The sequence below is a fragment of the Bactrocera dorsalis genome, chromosome 5 (genome assembly GCF_023373825.1).
Source record: "Bactrocera dorsalis isolate Fly_Bdor chromosome 5, ASM2337382v1, whole genome shotgun sequence".
Lineage (NCBI taxonomy): Eukaryota > Metazoa > Arthropoda > Insecta > Diptera > Tephritidae > Bactrocera > Bactrocera dorsalis.
In genome coordinates this window covers 2,267,385-2,289,205 of record NC_064307.1, presented here as the reverse complement: position 1 = coordinate 2,289,205, position 21,821 = coordinate 2,267,385, and the positions used below count along the sequence as shown (strand labels likewise).

Sequence of the window (21,821 nt, the reverse complement as noted above, 5' to 3'; positions counted from 1 at the left end):
GTTAGGTTATATCAAAGACTTAATCCATATTTTCATTCAAAAAAACAATACTTTATTGTCAGGCCGAAGGGTTTCAGCCTTTTCAGATCCTATAAACCTCATACTAAAATTATCAGCTGATTATTTACTGCTATACTGTACTGTTATTAACTCTCAAATAGCGTATACTACATAAAATGTAATAATATTTATCCATTTAACTCATATTTAATTACTTGTATTAAGAGGAAAACTAGATTGCAAGTAAAAAATAAAAAATAAAAATAGTAATACGAGTAGTAGATAAGTATATTTATTATTACATTTATATGAATTTCAGTTTATTTCACTTTTTCCTTTTATTTACATCCCACTCCTCATCAGCTGTTATTTCCATTGCCTTAGCTATTTCTGTTTTTTTGCATTCCTCTCATAGCTTTCTCTTTCTTTATATTTCCGTCATCTGGTGATAACACACTAGGCATATTTGCAGTCCTCCTCTATACTTCGTAAATTATTATGTAAATCATTATGTCAGCAGCTTGTTCTTTGCACTGCTTGTATCAAGGAAAATATAAATACATTTTATTCTTATTTATGTAATTTTTTTCCTCAATTAATGACGCTTATTCACACTAATAAACTATACTTCCGGATTTTGACTTTTGATGAAAAGGAGGCCACAAACACTGCTAAGGCCCCTTGTAGGGGTAATCGCCCAATTTGATCAACAAACCGATGTTCCAAATACCATTTGATCTCATTTCATCTGACCCCTTAATATTGAGGTCTGTTAGACAGAAGAATGAACAGCAAACCAAAGAAGTCCGAAGAGTTTTTGGGAGAAAATGAGACAGCTAAAGTGTTTTCCATCTTATAACAGACTTGGGAATTATTTCGGAAATTCAGTAAATCTAAACAAAGTATTAAACAAAGAAGTTCTGCCAGCTGCAGGCAAATATAGACTAAACAAGGAAGGCATCGGTATAGCCGAACATTTAATACTCTTGCAACTTGATATATAAAATCAAAACTAATACATTCAGGTACAAACATTTGTTCGTTATAAGGGGTCTAGAGCAAGTTTTCGCCCGATTTTATCCATTTTAGGCACACAGATTAACCGTTATTAGAAATGCACGCTCTCTCAATTTTATTAAGATAAATCACATATTTGCCGATACATACTGTATAAAGACAACCGGAAGTTCGAAATTTTTATATTGTGTATGGGGGGCTAAGAAAAGTATTCAGCCTATTCAACCCATTTTAACATTCAGACATACTATTCTCAGAAAAGGATTCTCTTCAAATTTCCCTTAGATATCTCACAATTTGACCGATATTTTCATTAAAAATTCGCAACTCGATATTTGATCCACATGTTTGGTGTATTGGGCTTGAAAAGGTTTGATCCGATTTCAACAATTTTACTCATAATGTGCCAGACCTCAGAGAGACAATTCGCTCAAAGTTGTATCCCCATACATATAATTTTGTTTGATTTACTCACTAAAAGTAAAAGAATCAGATGGAAGTTAAAATGTTGTTATATGGGAAGTAGATGTGGTTTTTGCCATATATCGTTCATTTTCGTACCGGAATCTAAAAATATAAGGGTAACATTATACACTAAATTTCTTCGATGTCGGTCTAGTGGTTCCTGAGATATAGATTTGCGCCGAAATGTGAGCGTGCCCTGCCCCTTTCTATAATTCCTAGTGTATATTTTAGGCCTATGTCGTATTTAGTTATTAATTTATCGCTGTTTTAACTGTACCGTTATACAAAGAGTACGTGGAGTTTTCATCCGATTTCTCTTATTTTGAGTATAAGTATAATAAATTATTTCCAAATTCTGTGGCCAACCATCTAGCATTCCTGAACTGAACTGGACAAGGACGTATCATTTTTTGGTGGACTCGAAGACAATGCATTGCATTATTGGAACAATTTTCAAAAAATATATGCTTGACGCATTTAGCTTGAAGTACATACATATATGTATGTCCTTAGAGAAACGTGGTACTAAAAAGTGCATAAAACACTATCGAAATCGGAGTTCATAATTCACAACACATAATTTATTCTCACATATCACTACATACATGTTCATTGCTTTTTTTTCATTAAATAATTTCGCCACAATTTTTATGGCCTTTTAGATTTATGAATTTGAAATCGATCAAAATCACCATAAACCACAATTCAATTCACTGAACTTTTGAAACATTGGGCAATAAATATTCATAGCATAACTGTTGGTATGTAGGTTGGTACAACAACAACAACAAATACTGTTACATGCAAATTAATTGCAGTAAAATAAAAACAGTTGTCAACTTTCGTTTACATGACAATATTTGCGCACGAAAATTCGAAAAACATGACATAACCACTACCATAAATATAGAAACACTTACATCGGCCAGTATATAACTAGCGCATATTTGTTGTGAACTGTGAGTTGTTGAATAATTTCCAAATAAAATCAACAGCGAAATTTATTGACTGCGGCGATTGTGGCATTTAACTTGTGGCACATATCAAAGTGTCAATTCATGGCAGCTGCATCAATGCAACACAATAAACACGCCGGCCAAATGCAACAAGAACAACAGCAGCAACAACACTTATGGCAAAACAAATAAAATTTCACGTTTTAATGCAAATTTAATGTACTCAACACCAACACACACACACACCGAAACACATAAGTATGTGTATGCGGGAACACACTAAAATAGACCGTGAAAATGCGCGCAACTTCAATTGAGCCAGCGGAAAAACCAAACTCACAATAAAATCGTAGACAAACGTGCACCATCAGCGATCGAACGGGCAGCAACTTGGTTAGCAACAAATGAGTACGCAACATGAATCAATTAAAAGCAATTGGTTATAAATTGTGATAAAACGATGTGAAATGCGATGGCCAGACGCGCATGCGCCACACGCATTGCATGGCAAATCAGTGGCCGAGTGGCAACGGGCGTCAAGTGGGGTGCGGCGAAAGCTTGGTGCTTGCTGCTAGATGCCACATTTGCGACTAGTTGTGGAGGAAATTGTATAGAAATGTTTTCATCCGATAAACAAATGAAAAACAGAACTTTTTCAACACAATTGTTTAAGAACAATGCGAAAATTGTAGTTGCGTTGCGTTGAAAATGCGACATAAAGAATGCAGGAAGCATGTTAGTATGATGCATTCAGCGGAAAAAAGGAGAACACAACATGTGTCGGCTGCAAGAAACCGACGACATGTTGCAAATATCTAAATTGTTCAACAACAGCAAAACTAATGTCAAAAATCGTCGTTTTTTGTTGTTGCCAGGAAAGTGGAGGCAAGCACAACAACAGAACAACAATTGTTTGCTAAATATCGCAAATAAAATAATAACTAAAATGTACTCGCATGTATCCTTGTAGTGGCACGCATATGTTTATTAGAACAAGCAATGAGAAATTGTGCGCTGAGGAAGTCCGTCGTGTAAGTGACAGTTGGTGGAACGTAAGCAGCTTACTGATTACAGTTCTTGGCGCACAGTGTAACAGGAGAGTACGTAAAAGTTTAGACAGAGCTTTTTGAAAGAAGGATATTGGTATGGAGAATGCGGTTTTGTAGGTATTTTTCTGTACTTATTTGAAACCAAAATCTTATATTGAACCATTTAATGCATTCGACATCAGCAGAAATGAACCTTAAAATGTTTATTTTGAATATTTTAATTGTTTTCACATTTTAGTTCGATGGGATGGATAACCCAAAAACCCACTAAAGTAAGAAAATAAGCTTTCGACCAAAACGTTTTCCTCACCCTCACCTGTCCAGATTCTTCAGAAAAATATTATAATCAGAATTTTTCTCATCCACTCAGGCTGAAGAAACCATATGCCGTTAGCATGTTTGCAAATTAGTCACTGACCTGTTAGCACTTCTCCTAGAGTTCTTATGTCATTCCTTTTGTATTCTAAAAGTTGGATTTGTGATCCATACTCCAATCATGCTTCGTTTGCCCACTTGTTGTCGATTAAATATCTACCAGTAGTACATAGGCTGCTATATATATTTCTGGACTAGGCAACACTAAGTATTGCCAGGTGCAATCTGACATTTCCATTGGAAAGTTTGACATTTTTTAGCATAACATCACTCAGAACGTTTTGTCATTTAATCGTGAATTGTTTTATTTACAGGGAATTAAAAAATTCATCTCGGCCAAAAAATGGAATTAACTCGAGAACATTTTCGTGCGATCATTTTTCACAACTTTCGACGTGGATTATCACGACAAGAGTGCATCGATGAACTAAAATCTTTGTATGGCTATGAAGCACCATCCTATAGCACTGTGAAAAACTGGTACAACGAATTCAATCGTGGCCGACGCTCGCTCAAAGACGAATTCCGTGAAGGTCGTCCAAAAACAGCCGTTGTGCCAGAAAACATCGATGCCGTACGTGAACTGATAATGCAAGACCGTCATGTAACATACCTTTAGATAGAGGCATGCCTATGCATTTCTCCCACCAGCATACATTCGATATTGCATGAACACCTGGCCGTAAAAAAGGTTTGTTCTCGTTGGATCCCGCACAATTTGACAATCGCTCAAAAAAGGCTCGTGTGGATTGGTGTAAAGAAATGCTGAAAAAATACGATCGCGGTGCTTCAAAAGACGTTTATAAGATCGTCACAGGTGACGAATCATGGATCTATGCGTATGAGCCCGAAACAAACCAGCAATCGACCGTGTGGGTCTTCCAAGACGAGCCAAATCCAACGAAAAAAAAATAACCATTTTCGTTGATAAATATTCCTATTTTCATTATTAGGCCAGAAATATATATAGCAGCCCTCGTAAGAGACACATAATTTCCCTCTGACAGCTTCTCTGGCTAGTTCATCTGATTCACAGTTCTCAAGAATACGAGCCATTACTAACCTTAAGGTCAAGGTATTCTTTGACTATCTTACATACAACCTTAAGAAACTTTGGTGATTTCAAAGGATACATAAAAATGTATTATTTGTTGTGAGCACACTCCTTGTAAGAACAAAAAGGCTTTCTTTAATTGCCGAGTTCTCCGATAGGAAAATGGTTTAGTGATCTGATATCTAATTTTGCTGAAAAGACACTCTCCTCTCCACTCTCTAGCCTGGATTTGCTAACTCCAGCTTCCCCATCTTCACATTTTGCTCTTCTAATGACTAGCGAGAGAGTGAATTTTACAATTCTCAATGTTATGTAGGCGCTTAAATCAATTTAGATATTTTGATTGTTTAAATTGTAATACCAAATATGAGACGATATAAGTAAATATAAGAGTTCTGGATCGTAGTGACATTAGCGACATGTTCTCAGAATGGAAAGGCGTATCCTAAACCAATTATAAACTACGAGTAATGACAATTAAGTAATGAGACTGCTTCCATAAAAACCGTATATTTGAAAATTATTCCACAACCCTTCCATCCCCTTCAAAGTAGTCCCCTTGGGCAGCTATACAGCGTTCCAACGCGTTTTCCATGCTTCGTAACATTTCTGGAACGCTTCGACTGGGATGTCCGCGAGTACCCTCGTCTCGGCCGCCTGGATGTCCGTAATCGAATCAAAATTGGTTCCTTTGACCACCGATTTTGTTTTAGGAATCTGGCTGTTTCGCCAAATCTGGCGCAAAATTTTATCGCGACGCGTTGCTCTTGATTTCGTTTTTCCATTTCCTTGGCGAGGACTACAAACACACGTCTACTCAACTTGACGCAGCAGGCGAACTAAACAAGCTAGAGCGATGGTACATACATATATCAATGGAGAGGGGAGGGATGCCGGAAAAGAGAAACGGAATTTCAAGGTCACAGGTTTACCCCAAGCGTGGCAATAAAACCAGTCTCATTACTTAATTGTCAAAGCTCGTATTCATGCAACACATGAACTAAAAGTCTCTTTACATTTTAATCGAAAATCCCGCCGAGAAGCTATTGCGAGATGTTTTGAAAGGGTAGGGATATGTATGACCATCTAATGGGAATGGTACATTCCGCGTGCTCAAGTATTACCGAGAGAGCAATTCTGCAAATATGACAACACCCACTTCATAGAAATGAAGTCATTACAGTAAAAAGGTAAAAGTTCGAAGAAACAGTAATTACAGTAAAGTTATGAATTCAAGTGATGAAAAAATTTAGCACATCCTCTTCGTGAGAAATCGCTTCTTATGAAAATGTGCACAGAACGTCTTTAAATATCTTGACAATAAACATTTTAATTTTTATTAACACAAAATTCAAATAAGATGAAATAGAATGTCATCTAAAGAGAAACGGAAGCTTGGCCAGACCACTACTTACAATGCACGCTCCAATAGTATACAGATATATTTTCAAGTATCTAAGTCGCAATTATAACAAATTTTAGCTATAGTTTCACGTGTTATGACGCACTGTGGAGCATCCATTATAAATAAAGTTGACGAGAAAAGAAGCTGCGAGCACACATACATACATAGTACAAATGTATTTGTGTAACGCAAATAAGACAAGCAAGTGCAGCAAGTGCTACATTAAGCTGTCAGAAACAGTCAGCAAAGCGCAGAATTTGTTGAAATGTTTTGTTTGAAATGCTGATTATTAGATCGGTGTATATATTATATAATTGTGAGTAAAGCTACTGCTAAAGCGTCGCCTATTACTATTCAAATAAAAGAAACAAAGCAAAATATATTAAGTGAATTTGTAACACATTTCCGTTAGAATACAGCTGTTGAGTTGATTTTAAATTGCAATAAATTATATTTATGAAGTACACATATCTACAAATGTTTGTATTAATGGAAAATGTGTCAATTGTTTTTTATGCCATGTTAATACTCTCCACCAATTTTACGTGACAATTCAACATCAATTGTTGATGAAATAAACATGGAAATTCAAATGCGCTCAAAATACGCTGCACGCCTCTTTACTATATGTATACTATGTATGTACAAGTATGTATGTGCGCAGGAATACAAAATCATTTAATTTTCATTTAAGGCAACAAACCATTAATTGCTTTATTGCCGTTTTTACACCTCGTTCCCATCGCAATACTCGAGCGTGTTCACTGGCACTTCGGTGTTTACAATTTATTTATTGCTCACGAGGCACTTAAATGGTAACCAGCGTTTCGAGAACCCCGAAGTCGAGGAAGTCAATACACACACATATTGGGAGTCAAACCATCTACAAATTGAATATTAATTCAATTACACCAAAGAACCTCAATCGACCATTAATTCGAGTCTTGCCTTTGTTTACAGTTACATTTGTTTGTTAAGAAGGTTAATGTGTGCTTCCGTCTGCTCTTCGTCAACTCGAAAACAAATATTTCGATTTAAGAACTGAAAACTTGTCTGACAAGGCTAAAAAGTTATGAAAGAATGGCTTAACTATCGTTCCATAAAAATATTATACCAATTTGGTTCAAACTAAATTTTTTCGGCACTTTTTTAGAGTTAAGTTCTTCAGTTCTATCTAACCCTCCCATGCCCGAATTATAATCGCAGCAGCTAAAAAAATACTTGAGGACAAATTTGTGTTAGTCACGACGCTGATATTAACTGATAAAAATTTCGGAGCCCTAAGTTACCTTCTTAAGCTTGTAGTTTTCTACGAAATTTTTGTATGAAAGAAGCCGCTGAAAAAGACACGCTCGTTAAGAAACGAACTGCTCTCATCAATATGTGTGGTACACTACAATACCTTGCTGCATATCGCATCTGTGGACAACGCCGGAAACAGTATTTTTCGTGAAATCTGCTACTCAAAGAAGCTGAGTACTTAGACAACTAAGACCTTGGACACTCTGGAATCCTAACACGCTTTGATCTCATTACAAAATACTTGAATTACCAGTTTGTTGAGCCTAGAATAGGCTTTAGTTCTTATGCTCCAATACCTTCATAGGATGTATGGGAAAGAAGGAGCTCTTTTACAGATGAGTCAAAGCTTGCGGGAAGGGTTGGTGGAGGAGTACACTGTCGGAAACCATTCATCAGCTCAAGTTTTAGGCATAGAACCACTGCAGCGTCTTTCAAGCGAAAGTGGCTGTCGTAAAGGCAAATTTAGATCTGCTGCTCTGAATCGCAGCCTCCTTTAGATTGGTGACGTTGGTAAACTACTAGCAACTGTGCAGTCGCAAATTCTTTCTGGCTCAGAGTAAATCGTAGAAGGTTTCGCGAGCTCTTCGCCCTCAATAAAGTTTCCCTTTAAATAGATGAAGAACCTCTAACTACATAGACACTGTCCGACCGGTATTTATGTTGCAAGATTGAGCATTTCACGTTGCATACGCTACTTCGAAGAAGATAAAATAAAATCAGCTGGACACTGCCTAGGCGAACGTCCCGTTTTTGCCATATCAAGTCTGAGGAACTCGAATTGCATATTTTTATACATTCAGTTGAATTAGCGAAAGTAGAAATAAACGCCTAAGCAGGTTGGTGATAGGTTCAAGCTCCTTTGTCGATTGCTGACATACAACTACAGGAGTTTTAATATCGCTTGACAGAAGACTGTACATAGTAGTCTAAATGTTATCCCTCGCCATATTGAGAGATCAATCATCTGTAAAATTATTTTTTATAAAAATTTTAGAGTTGTTTTTAAACAGCTGAAAAATATGTTATTATGTTTCCCTAACCTCACTCCTTTGATCTACATAACTATAGTTGGTATTAAAACTACTTATGTATTTTTAGTATTCCATTCCTCGTGAGTATAGACATCTCAGCACATAAATATTGTTTGAAATTTAGTCATTAGCTTGCTGTTAGTTAAAGATATTTAAATTTTCACTGCTTTAGTAATCCTGAGCGGTTTTAAATCGTAATAAAACGAATTGTGGGATCTGACTTGAAAAGTTCTTTGACAACTTTATTTAATGACAACCCTAATATAACTATGAATATGCACAATATATTTTTAGATACATATATTCAGCTTGAGAAAAACTTACAATATTTCTAATAAATAAACTCTGCTTGCCAACAGCAACATTTAACTTTGTCACTAACACATTTGTATGTCAGTGATGATGATGAACAAAGGCATCATTTTGTGGTCGCAAATCACAACAAAGGAATAACCACCACTTTTGCAAGAAGAAAATACCCGTAAAAACTGCTAATCGGCAACCGCAGAAACCACATCAGAAATATTTACTGCTAATAAACTTCCTCGTTGAAAACTTAATAAATATTTTTTAGGAATGAGTGCCTCCTTAGAATATAATTTATGTACACTATTATTTGTCACATATATTATTTCTTCTATATTGATAAGGTGCATATGTCAGCTCATTATTTTTTAAATACTCTGCATACTAATAAAAATCTGCATAGCATTTGAGCTATCTTCTTCATAAATCGCTTACATTTTCTTTGTCTTTATTATAAATATGAAATAAGAGTGTCAACATTGAAGCTCTTCCTTGTAAAAATACAAATGTATGTATATACGAGTTAATATAATATTTACATATATTTATGTATATATGGATATATGTGTATATGTATATCGTTGACAACTCGCGACGCACCAGGGACATGACATAAATTCCTGCGCATAATGTCATTTTATTGCCATTGCCAGCCGTGTTGCCTCAGACAGGCGGGCGAGCGAGCGAGCGCTCAGCAAATACAAGTTGCACTCTTTATTTAAATACTGTATTTTTTATTATAAATAACTTTGCACAATAAACAGAGTGCAAATATAAAAATATCCAAGCATTATAGACTATTTGCAATACTTTCCATATTGCCACCGTCCGCTTGGCTACTGGCTACTAGCAGTTGGCGTCATTCTCCATTGTCATAAACGAGCGTTTTCGCATTGTTTGGTTGGTTTTTGCGTTGCACAGCCTGTCAACAATGATTTAAATACTTTGCATCCATCTTTTTGCACGTTCTCAATAAATATCAGTAAACAAGACATCACTTGTGGACAACAACATAGAGACGACTATTAAATGGCCAGTGACTTGAAATGTTTTTCTTGAAGGAATGCTGCCAAAATATTCAAGGTCGTTGGAAAACACTGCTATGTACTATGTACTTATGTTTTTATATAGATACTTGTCCACTGGTACATCCTTTTATGACCTTTATAGGGTATATGTTTGTCCACCAAAACGGTTCAATGGCATTAAAATATTTAATTATTGAATGAAGGCTCATAATGTGTATGACAGAGTGAATATTGGCCGAAAGTATCATAAAAATGTCAGAAAACCATTACTCAAAACACATTTGGTGTTTTTGCCCCAAAATATGACGATGTACACCCGTATTTTATTTCCCTCTTCGAGTTTTTTACACTTTGGGTTTTTTACGGCATAAAATATAGATGAAATGCTACTTCCAAATTTTATAGAATAGAAAGTTGAATACTTTCTAAATTGATATTACTTGAAGAGTATATACCTTTCTGTAAAACTTTTGGACTAAAAGTTAGTTTGTATTGAAAACTTGTTTTTTCTCCCTTTGGCTTTGAGGAAAAAAAATCATGGGTTCGACATTTCTATCTCACAAATATATGAGGCACATACAAAAACATTTAGATCCTTAAAAAAATCGACCGAACTGTGCTGAAGAAAGTTAAACGACAAGAATATAATATATCATACACAATTCTTCCAAGTTAAGAATCAATGTCTTAACCATAAATCAATTTGCCAAAGCCAGCTATTAAGATTTTATAACTAGTAAAATGCTAAACTTCTTAAAACCCCCGGTGTGAAGAACAAATCATATTCTGATCTGGAAGGACAGCAAAATTATTTCTAAAACGATTCGATATGTATCTTCACGGTATTATATAATATTAAAAACCATCTACCATAAACATTATCGGGTCAATCTAATAGAACTTCCGCACACTTCCGGAGTTAATTGATTGTTTGTGTATTTCCAGTTTGTAAGGATTCCCATTGGTTGGCTATTTTCTAGAAGTTTTGTCGACGAAGTTCGCTGCCAAAGCAAATCGAAAGGCCGTGAACAGAGACCAGGATGATACTGAGCTAGTTACATCATATGTATAGTTAACGAAGTTCCCAAGGGAAGTACTTTGAGGATTTCGTGAAGCTTTGATATATATATATACATATATATATATATATATATATATATATATTATAAGTGCTTGATATCTGATTGGTATTACATTGAAGATGACCACATAAATATTAATGACGAACATGAATTATCATATTACGTTTTCAATTACAATTCAAAACGACGCCATGAAAATCCCCACGGTTGCACTTAAGCCTACATCATATGGGGGAAACGCCAAAATGACGTTACACTTTACATGGAATACGTGCAAAATATCCGATTACATTTTCGATTTATGGACTTTCATTGAATTCTAAAAACATACATTTGTAATCTCTTTACATACGAGGGCTATGTGACGAGCGCACTTAATTGTAAGCTCAAGTTCATGACTTCAATATAAATTAATAATTGACAGCTGCTGATAACTGTTTGTGGGTCGCAAAATATTTTTTCTTAATTAAAGTGGCACCATAAAATTCTTTTTTTCGTAATATTTACTATATTTAATCAGTTTACACATATGTAGACAAAATTGAAATGAACTTTGATGTATGAGCTTGATAACTGACAGAGAAAGGGAAATTTACATACTGATGGCACATTTAGATGAACGGGTCGAATATGGATGCCAGTTTGAGCTGTTTTGTTAAATTTTCAAGAGGTTTGGCTAGTATGGAGCTTTTAAAGAAGGCCTACTTTTATGGTGGGATTTAGAGAAGAACTATCCTTTTCTCTCTTTTAAATTTGACCCGGTTTGAAAACTGACCAACCCGAAAGCTTTGACAGTATAGTGGCTTGGTCAGGAGTATGAGTAATATTTTCAAAACTCTATAACTTATTTTAAGACAACAGTTTTTTTCTTTTGCAAATTCTTGATAAGCCTAACTCCATGAATAATTTTTACAGCCTGTACAGGGTCTATTAACGCAGTTTGAAAAACCCAGAAGAAATCGTGGGAGATTCAGTAAACCGTATACGTAACGTAACGTACGTAAGTGATCAGAAGTAAGACGGCCTGCGTCGTTTAAACCAGGCCCGGCCATCCGGCCTTCTGTATATACAAGAACTAGTGCCTCAGTTTTTGAGATATAGATCTGAAATCTTACACACGTAACTCAAGATGTTGCTCCTTTGTTGCAACCACCGCTTACTTTAGGCGAAACCGAGAAATAGCAGAAACTGAAATTAGCCGTCTCAACAAACTTGTGAAACTTGAGGCTACAAAACACTTTGTCGATGTTTTAGAGTCTTATGATCTATTATATCGAAGTAGATTTTTAGGCGTTATAGGTTGTCCAAGTGAGATCCCTGTTTGGGTCGACCTACTAACCTACTAATCTATGTATAACTAGAGTACCCGTCCACGCTTCACTGTGGCTGATACATAGATAATTCTACTACTACTACCATCTATATGATTTCTATTAGTTGGATTATAATTATTAGTTAATGAGATATAGCATTAATGTGAAGCAACTTGTTTTAGTTTACAAAAAAATGGATTATAAAGCATTTCGTGTGTTAATAAAGCATTGCTTTTTTGGGAAAATACTGTTGAATTTGGGGTCTGCATCAGGGAAATCCACCGTTGAAAAGATATTTGCTATGTTGAAAGCAGGCGAAATGAGTAAAGTAGGTGCCTCCAACAAAAACAACCAAAACAACGAACATTTGATTCTGAGAAGTGTTTAAGCGCTCTCTAATCGGAATAAAGCCGAATTTTTGCGTCGGTGATAGAAACATAGCTCCATCATTTCCCACTGGAGTCCAATCGACAGTCAGTCTAGTATACTGCATATGATGAAGCGGTTCTCAGGCGTGGAAAGACGAAAAGGGCGGCTGGAAAATGCACGCTGGAGATGCACGTACTCAGCGCCTGATTATTGAGCCAGTTATAATCTATTACACTGCATATTTGGTTGCAGTTCTTTTCTTCTATTCCTAATACATAGCAATTGTATCAGTTTTGAGGACGAATCTGCTTAAAATTGTACGCATATATTCAATTGATTCTTACAAACATGAATTTTGAACAAATGCTAATGATTTAAAATATAATTTTTCTATTTATGAGTTGTATTGGATTCTAACATAAAGAGATAAAAGGTATCCTTACTCTGGCTCTAAGCTACCTCCCCGCCAATTTTCAGACAAATCGGTCCAGCCGTTCTTGAGTTATAATTGGTGTAACTAACACAACTTTCTTTTATATATATAGATAAATGCAGCTGTGAAGAGTACTATATCTTTGATTCAGCCGAACTTAACATTTTTTATTGTATTCACAGCAATAATATATTAATTCAATAATTCAGTTAATAAAAAAATATAATGCTATATTACATATGCATATTTACGATTAAAAATCATTAACAGAAACAAAGTATAGTATTATCAACAAATACATATGTACAATTTATATATATACAATCAATATTCATCCAATTTATGTAATATTTCTCATACTTATATATTTGACATGCTCATTTTATCGGCCATTTTAAAGTGTAAACAATAAATTTCGCTTATCAATCGTTCCTTCCGCTTTTCATACGTCACGTTAAGGGGTTTCCGCGGCTCGCACAATTTTATCTACTAGCCATAGCGAATCAAACAATGGAGCATGCCCATCTAGAGCATTACAGAGATGTTAACACACACACACTCACACGCATCTATGCATGAGTTGTAAATAAAATAAATTACTTGAAGTCGGCAAACACAAAACAACCGTCATTCATCATTCCAGCGCGCACTTAAATCGGATTATTCACAGGCATACGTGCATAAATAACATGACACACACACATGCACACATATTTGACTGCATGTAAGTATTTACCGGTATAATATACGCTCTTACGCGGCGATTTGGCTGAGAGTGTTTTGGGATGCTTGCCGTTCGCGCAACTAAAACAAAGCAAGCAACGCCACTAATTGTTAGTAACCGCATGTGCCATTCGATGCAACTCATCACTTGGCATTTTACACAACCTTAGAGCCACAGCCAGCGTTGCTGAAGCCGCCAATTTCGTTGATAAGCGGGTCACAGAGCTTGGCGCACTTATTTCATATACATATGTATGTGTATAAGAACGAACGCAACGAATTATAAAACTGACAGCGAAACGGTGACGCAAAACAGTGTGCGGTGAAGAGCAATTTTGACGTTATGCTCTTGAAACACACTTACATTCAAGCATATATATGAACATGCATGAATATTATATATTAGACATATGGACTGCGGGTTGTTGGCAAGCTGACTGAGAAGAGGAAGGCACGTAGTCTTTCCCACATTCCTTCGAAATTATGTGAGAAAATATATTGAAATTTGTTAAAAATAGCCATAAGCCATCGCTGATTTTCATAATGATTTATTTGTAGGCTTTCATACATAGATAAGTATATTAGCATATATTTTCATGCGCATTGTTTGTCCGAGACCAAATTTTTGGCAATTAGGTGAAAATTAATTAGTAAAATTAGGCTAATAGCCTTGGTTGGTTTTGCAGAAACCGAAAGAGAATACGAATTATTTGGTAATGATTGCCACCACCTATAACTCATGCAAAGAAGAAACAGCTTCTGTCTCTCTTTTTAAAAGTTGCTTGGTTCCTATTTTACTAAGTAAATTATATTGATATTAAAATTTTATGAATTATTACAAATGCCTCTCAATTTTCAAATACACCTCGGAGGTGATATTCTTCCACTACATTTGCAATATCAAGACACCACTCTTAATTTAGTGGGATCCAATGCCTCAGATTAGTTTTTGCCTGATACCATAAATTAGCTTAGATTCAAGAAATCGATAAGCTGGATATTTACGTTATCTGTAATTAGGATGTTAAAATCAGTAAGCTATTAGAAACGAGTAAGAACGTAATAAGTTTAGATGCAACCGAACATACTTTGCAACTTGCAAAAATCTAGGTCATTGAATACCCTAAAGTGCAAAAGTCAACCAGAGGATCGAAATTCAAGCAATTTTATATGTACATATACTATAAACATATATGTATATAACTTATACACTGACCGACACATAAAGTTTATTAGAAAAACGAAAATCATTATATGCAATATATGGGAGTTGGGGTGGTAGCGACCTGACTTTACTATTATAAATTATATATTAATAACATTAAAGATCCTCCCATACCATCACCATCATATGGAGTAAATGGAAGTTTGAAAATCCTGGTAATGGTTATAAGGGGGCTGGTCAAGTTTTCGCTCAAATTTATCCATTTTAAGCACAAATACACACTGTCATGATTTAAATCCGCTTTCCCAATTTCATTCAGATAACTCAAATATTTGCTGATGTATTCAGCATAAAGTCACCTGGAAGTTCAAAAATCTTTATATTAAGTATATAGGGGCTCAGGGAAGTATTGGACCAATTTGACCAATTTATTTAGTGCTTAGTTATGGCGCTTTATATGTCTTCGGTTTTTGGCGTATTGAGGGCGTGGCAGTGGTCCGATTATGCCCAAAAGAAAGTGAAATATTTTAAAGTATGTGTTAAGCCACATATACAGGGTAGGCCATTTAAAGTTGACCCATTTGTTTCTAAAAAAAAAGAACAAAAGAAAACAATGTTTTTTGTTCATTTCAAAAATAATTTATTTTGGTCCAAGGGGATTTGTTTCAGCTAATATTTAAAAATTAGATCGCGTAAATGTGCACCTTTAGCTTTGACAGCTAAATGCACTCTTTTTTCGACATTTTCCATGACTTTGGCCAATGTTTCGGATGATATGGCGGCTGTTTCACGTCGAATGTTGGCTTTCAGTTGAGCTAAGGTCTTTGGCTTATTAGCGTATACCTTGGATTTCAAATAACCCCACAAATAAAAGTCTGGTGGCGTCAAATCTGGTGATCTCGGTGGCCAGTCAACATCACCATTTTTCGATATCAATCGCCCGGGGAAAAATGGTCGCAATAAATTGATTGTTGGTCGAGCTGTATGGCATGTAGCCCGTCCTGTTGAAACCAGAAGTTATCCATGTCATTTTCGCGTATAATGGGTATCACAAAATCCGTTATCATGGCTCGATAACGCTCACCATTGACTGTTGTCGTGGCTCCATCATCGTCTTCGAAAAAATACGGTCCGATGATCATATTCGCGCAAACACCGCACCAAACTGTTACTTATTGGTCGTAAAGAGGCTGTTCTTCAATTAATTGAGGATTTTCGGTGGCATAAAATCGGCAATTTTGCTTGTTTACGCCTCCATTCAACGAGAAATGTGCCTCGTCTGACATGATGAGTTTTCGCCAAAAGTCAAGTTCGTTTTCAGCCATTTCGATGGCCCATTTGCCAAAATTAAGGCGTCGCGGATAATCAGCTGGGTTTAGTTTTTGTGCCATTTGAATTTTATATGGAAACATCTTCAAATCTTTATGAATTATGCGTCGGAGAGTGGTGCGAGAGATGTCTAATTCCTGAGAGCGGCGATAACTCGATGTCGATGGAGTCTCCTCAATACTGGCTCGTACAGCTTCGATATTTTCATCAGAACGTCTTGTGCGTTGTCTGGATGCATGACTGGCATTACTGAGATTACCGGTGTTCACAAATTTTGCGTATAAAGACTTAATTGTGTTCTTAACTGGAGCACTTTTCGCTTTATTTTTTTTGCGAAACGCACGTTGAGTTAACACAATTGAAAAGTTATTTTGAATATAAAGCTGAACAATTTCAGCGCGTTCTTTTGGAGTGTACTGTTCCATGGTATAAATTGTCTTCGAATGACGCTTCTAACGCGGTATGACATTAGCCGATTTGTCAGCGCTGTTAAAAGTTACAGCGTTGCCAGATGGGTCAACTTTAAATGGCCTACCCTGTATGTACTATTCCTATTCTTTTCTTCTAAGTAAACTCACAAATCATTTTGCATAATAATATATTTTGTGATTAATTATGAAGCCCAATACATAAGATTACGAAACTAGACTATTTTTTATCAGCGACATGCCATGGCCCTAATTAGTTTTCTTTACGACAATTTTAGTCTACGCTCAAAACAAATGCCTCTACAATTTTTCCACAAGCTTCGCCAACGGTCTGGTTCAGCGAAACCTGTTCGTGCAGCAATGACAAAATCAAGCAGATATACATATATGTATGTAGGCATTCTTTCCAAAAACCTATACAAAAGCCAATACAAAGCAAAACTTACATGCATACATACATACGTACATACATACAAGCGCACCACTGTATCCGTAAATACATTTGTTTAAGCGACTAAACAAATTGAGAATGCAAATAAAATATGCTAATTTGATAAGGAAAAAATGAATAGCTTACGCGAAGCCACAATAAACTTGCGCCGCAGCAGTGAAGCGCAGAAACACACCGAAAGATATAAAATAGAAAACTTAGTAATTTACAAAGAAGACCTTAGAGACGGAAATCAAAAAGAAGCCTACAAAGAATAATCAAAACTAGATAAGCAAATATTTGTTAATAAATAACAATAACAACAATAACTTCATACTCCCCAACAACAAAGTCAACCAGAAGCACAGGAGACGAATCAGTAGAGCCAGAAGAGCAGAAAAAAGGCTGAGTAAGTGCGCTTGAGCGCCAGATTTCAATCTAAACTAAATTATTATGCAGATACTTGGGAGCGATAAGCACACAACAACAAAAACAATAAGAACACAGTATCTATGCGGAGTGCACAGTAGCGCCTGCTAAGGTTGCACGATTCGGTGGCGGAGCTACACACACACACATACACACAAACGTGCATAGAAATAGCAGTTTAGCGGCTGATTGCATTCCAACTATGTATTAAATAAACATATTTAGGAATTCTTTTATAAAGATATTTGTACAATTTGTTCTTCATAAATTGTCGTGTCAAGAAAAACATAAATTCTTGTGAAGGTCGCAGACTTTTCCGCCGTAACATTTAGAAACCAACCCATGTTTAGTGCCCAATAATTGCCAAACTTCGAATTTTGTAATACATATCTGTAAGTATGTTGTAACATAATATATTCAATTATAGCGGGTATGTCATTTTAGGTAAACTTGATGAGATTCTGGAAATCTGAAACTTCTAATCAACTAGTGGCATTTTAAGGGATTATGTCCACTTTTTAAATTGCAAAACATCGAATTGGTTGCTTATATCGTATATACACACATACTTTTAAGAATATTCTCTATTATAAGATGGAATAATTGTAAGGACTTTTTTTGTGTAATCGGTTCCTAAAAATTTAAATATGATTTATTGAGATCCTGTTTTAAGAGATGATAAGGAAAACTTCTGCAAAATTGGCTTGAAATTTTCACATGACCTTTCTTATATACTTGTATTTATCAGATAATGATTCAAGGAATCAAATTTTTAATAATAATAACGCCATTTTGTCAAAAATCAAAACATCGACTACTCCTTCTATCATTAGAGGTATTTGCAACCCTGGCAATATTAATATTTTTGGGTTTTCGATTAGAGATAATCTTAAGCAGCAGGTTGTTGTTGTGCTCCAAACATCTTTTTTTGGAGGTCCTCCTGGAGATCGGCTACGGCAACAAGATAATCCTAATTTGCCTAAATTAATCACTAATTATAAAAGTGCATTAAATTTTTTTTACTTATCCATTAAATAAAATTAATATTCAAAGAAAATTCAAAAGAAATATTTTTTTTTATGATTTACAAGTGAATATATTCCCTAAGCGGTGGTAGTGAAAAAATATAAAGCGCACCCTATAAAAAATTTCCGAATATTCATTGCTTTGAGAAAGCGAATGAATTGTGAATTTAATAAAAAAAAACTATGAGAACCTATTAAAATTTCTTAGAGTGACAACCTAATCAAATTTTAATGCATATGTTTGTTTGTACTTTTTCAAAGAAATGAGTCCCGCTGTCAGGAAAATACCACCAACACGCAAATCTTATACTTATGCTTGCTAAACCCTACTGTGTATGTCTGACATGTATTTATACTATGAACTATATACTTATATGTCTGTAAATATCTATTTTCTTATAAAAGCTTTTCTGCATTCCTTTATTTTTTAGATTAATGTACATACCTTTTATATCGGTTATGTTGTTTTAATCCAATTTTTGTTGTTTTGTCACAGTAATTCCAAAATGTGTCACATGTGCTGTGACTGTTGTTGCTGCTCTGCTGATTTGCACTGTTTATTTGAATGTATTCGAAGCATACATAAATACATACATGGATGTGTAAGTGACAAATTCTGCTCGTTGCTGCTTTTATTTTTTCTAATTCCAAACCTTTACATTTACGGTACTCAATTTTCGATTTCAAATTTCTAATTTAATTTTTTGTTTTTGTATTTCCACAATTTGGAGCTTGCCCTCTAGACACTTGACCTATGAGAATAAATGTATGCTCTTTATTTATTAATTTCCACTAGACATTGTTGTTTTATTATTCGTATTAGGAACTTTTCCTTTATAAATATACACTTTTTTTTAGTTTACACCATTTTAAGAAATTTAATTTAAGTTAAATATATTATTGTGTTTCACAACCTCGAAAGTTGAAAAGTGCTCGGGTCCCGAGATATTTGATTTTACCTAATATGGAGCCGCCCATCGTGTAATTTTTCTCCATGCTCCCACAAAGCCCTTTTCATACCATCTCTTGTGTAAATTTGTGTGTGTTATTCATATTTAGTTCTTAATATATAGCACTTTTAGTAGCTTTTAACAGTACCGTTATATGGGGAGTGGACGGAGTTATCTTTCGATGAGAACTTTTTTCACAGTGCCTACGGTGATTATGTTCTGTAGCAACATGTTGCAAGAGCATAATACAAATAAAAAACAAGAAAACGTTAACTTTGGGTTCGGTGATCAGATCTGAACAATATGTTCGGAGATTGTAGTGATGTTTTACATAATAAGATATGTCGAATCTGGCGAAGATACCTTCCCAAATATAAGAGTTGTCCATACAAAGACTTAAGTTTGATCAGTAAGTTTGTCTGACAGCTATATTCTTTAATTGTCTGATGTCGGCGTTTCCGACAATCTTCATGGTGAGAAAAGGGCGTATGTAAATTTTCAGATTTAAATATTATAATATTATCTCAAAACATGACGGGTTAGTTCGCGTATATACAGAGGGATAGACGTACATGGCTGAATCGACTCAGCTTGCCATGCTGGGTCTCCGACTTTTACTTCTGGCTGTCATAAACTTCGTGGCAAACTTTATGTTATATATCCTGTTCAGGGTATAATTACTATTGAAATCAATGAAGTAAAACTCCTATCGACAGACTTGTATTGTATATTTAGTTGGTATAAAAAAATTTTGTACCATTTTATTTTATATACAACAACAAAATCTGAACTAATTTTATAAAATCAAATTATACTAATTGATATTGGCTTTAATTTGCATTATATCAGTCGTAACTTTATTTATACTCTTTTCAGTAATTATAACAATCGTACACTTTCCGAATTTTTTTAATGTACAAGCAACAAAAACTTTTAATTATAGTTACGAAACAGTTTCTCAAAAAGAATTTTTCCAAAAAGAATGTGATCACTGAGGCACTTAATTCTGATATAATCCCAAAGCTCTTCAAAATTTTCTGAAAGCTGTTATCTCTCATGCGATGAGTGACCGATTTAAAAAATAATTTAAAAAAACGATTAAATGAAAACAAATTTTTTTATCACAGACAGCGAAAGTTAAAGCCTTTTTTTTTATTTCTATTTACAACCCATCCATTTTTTTTGTATTTTTTATGTTGTATCTTTTAATATTTTAATTGGAGTTTTTCAGGCTTTCGAGCAAAATAAAATTAAAAACACAAACTTTTCAAATTTTTAATTTTTTTTTTGATTCATTAAGAGCATGAAAAAATGTCGAAAGGCAATAAAAACGTTATTTTTTCACTTTTCATCTTTTTTTCATTCATTAGGATCACAAAAAATTTCGAATATTCACTTAAAACAATAAACGATAGTTTGTTGGTATTTATATTTTTTAACGCTTAAATCGTTTGCTTTGATTTCGATGTAAACATTTAGATTAATTACATTAAATTTTTCAATTTGTTGCTCTTGCATATGCTTTTTCGTAAAAAATTCACACTTCTTCATGCAATTGTAACTTATTGTGTTTACTTTTTTCGCGCCACATACGTGCATATCTACACATGTGTGCACAACTACAACTTTTTTGTTGATTTCAATATTATTAATTCACACACTTTCCGCATTATCGCATTATACTGACAGCTTCCATCACCCACCTTCATAACAGAATAGCACCATATGACAGCAAAAAACGTCAACGAACCGAAATTCGCGCGCCTTTTTTATCAAGAATGGAATTTCATACACAGCATCAGAAATTCGTTTTATTTTTAAACACTTTTTTGTTGTCGATTCCAACTTTGCCAATCACTACTCTGGGTTTGTTTGCGTCTTCTTCATCACTTTTGTGCTATTGTTGCTTTTGGTCTGGCTCACATTCGCCGAGCGATGCCAATAACAACGAGTATAACGTTTACGAGTGGGAAAACGCACGCTTGTATGCCGTTCGCTAGCGAATCGTGTAGAATCACACTTGCTACTCCGCTTCAATGCCGCCTCTGTGCACGTCAAACGACAGACTGAAGCAGGCCGTGCACGGCCACAACGATGATACCCCAAAGCAAAACAGAAAACAGCAAAACAGTAAAGCAGTAAAACACACAAGCACAA

General features: G+C 35.0%; 1 protein-coding gene across 19 annotated transcripts in view; it reads right to left on the bottom strand.

Annotated features, from left to right (window-relative positions):
- The window catches only part of LOC105232701 (collagen alpha-3(IX) chain), a 382,089-nt gene extending 360,341 nt beyond the window's left edge, over positions 1–21,748 (bottom strand). For 10 of the 19 annotated variants that reach the window (XM_049457510.1, XM_049457513.1, XM_049457505.1 and 7 more), the window contains exons 1-2: positions 21,368–21,748; positions 19,160–19,466 (exon numbers count right to left, since the gene is read on the bottom strand). The gene's annotated coding sequence lies outside the window, so the exon portion shown is untranslated. Of the gene's footprint in view, positions 1–19,159; positions 19,467–21,367 lie in introns of those variants that run through there. The other 9 variants (XM_049457514.1, XM_029552943.2, XM_049457520.1 and 6 more) reach the window with 3 other exon arrangements.
- Positions 21,749–21,821: the final 73 nt, after the last annotated feature.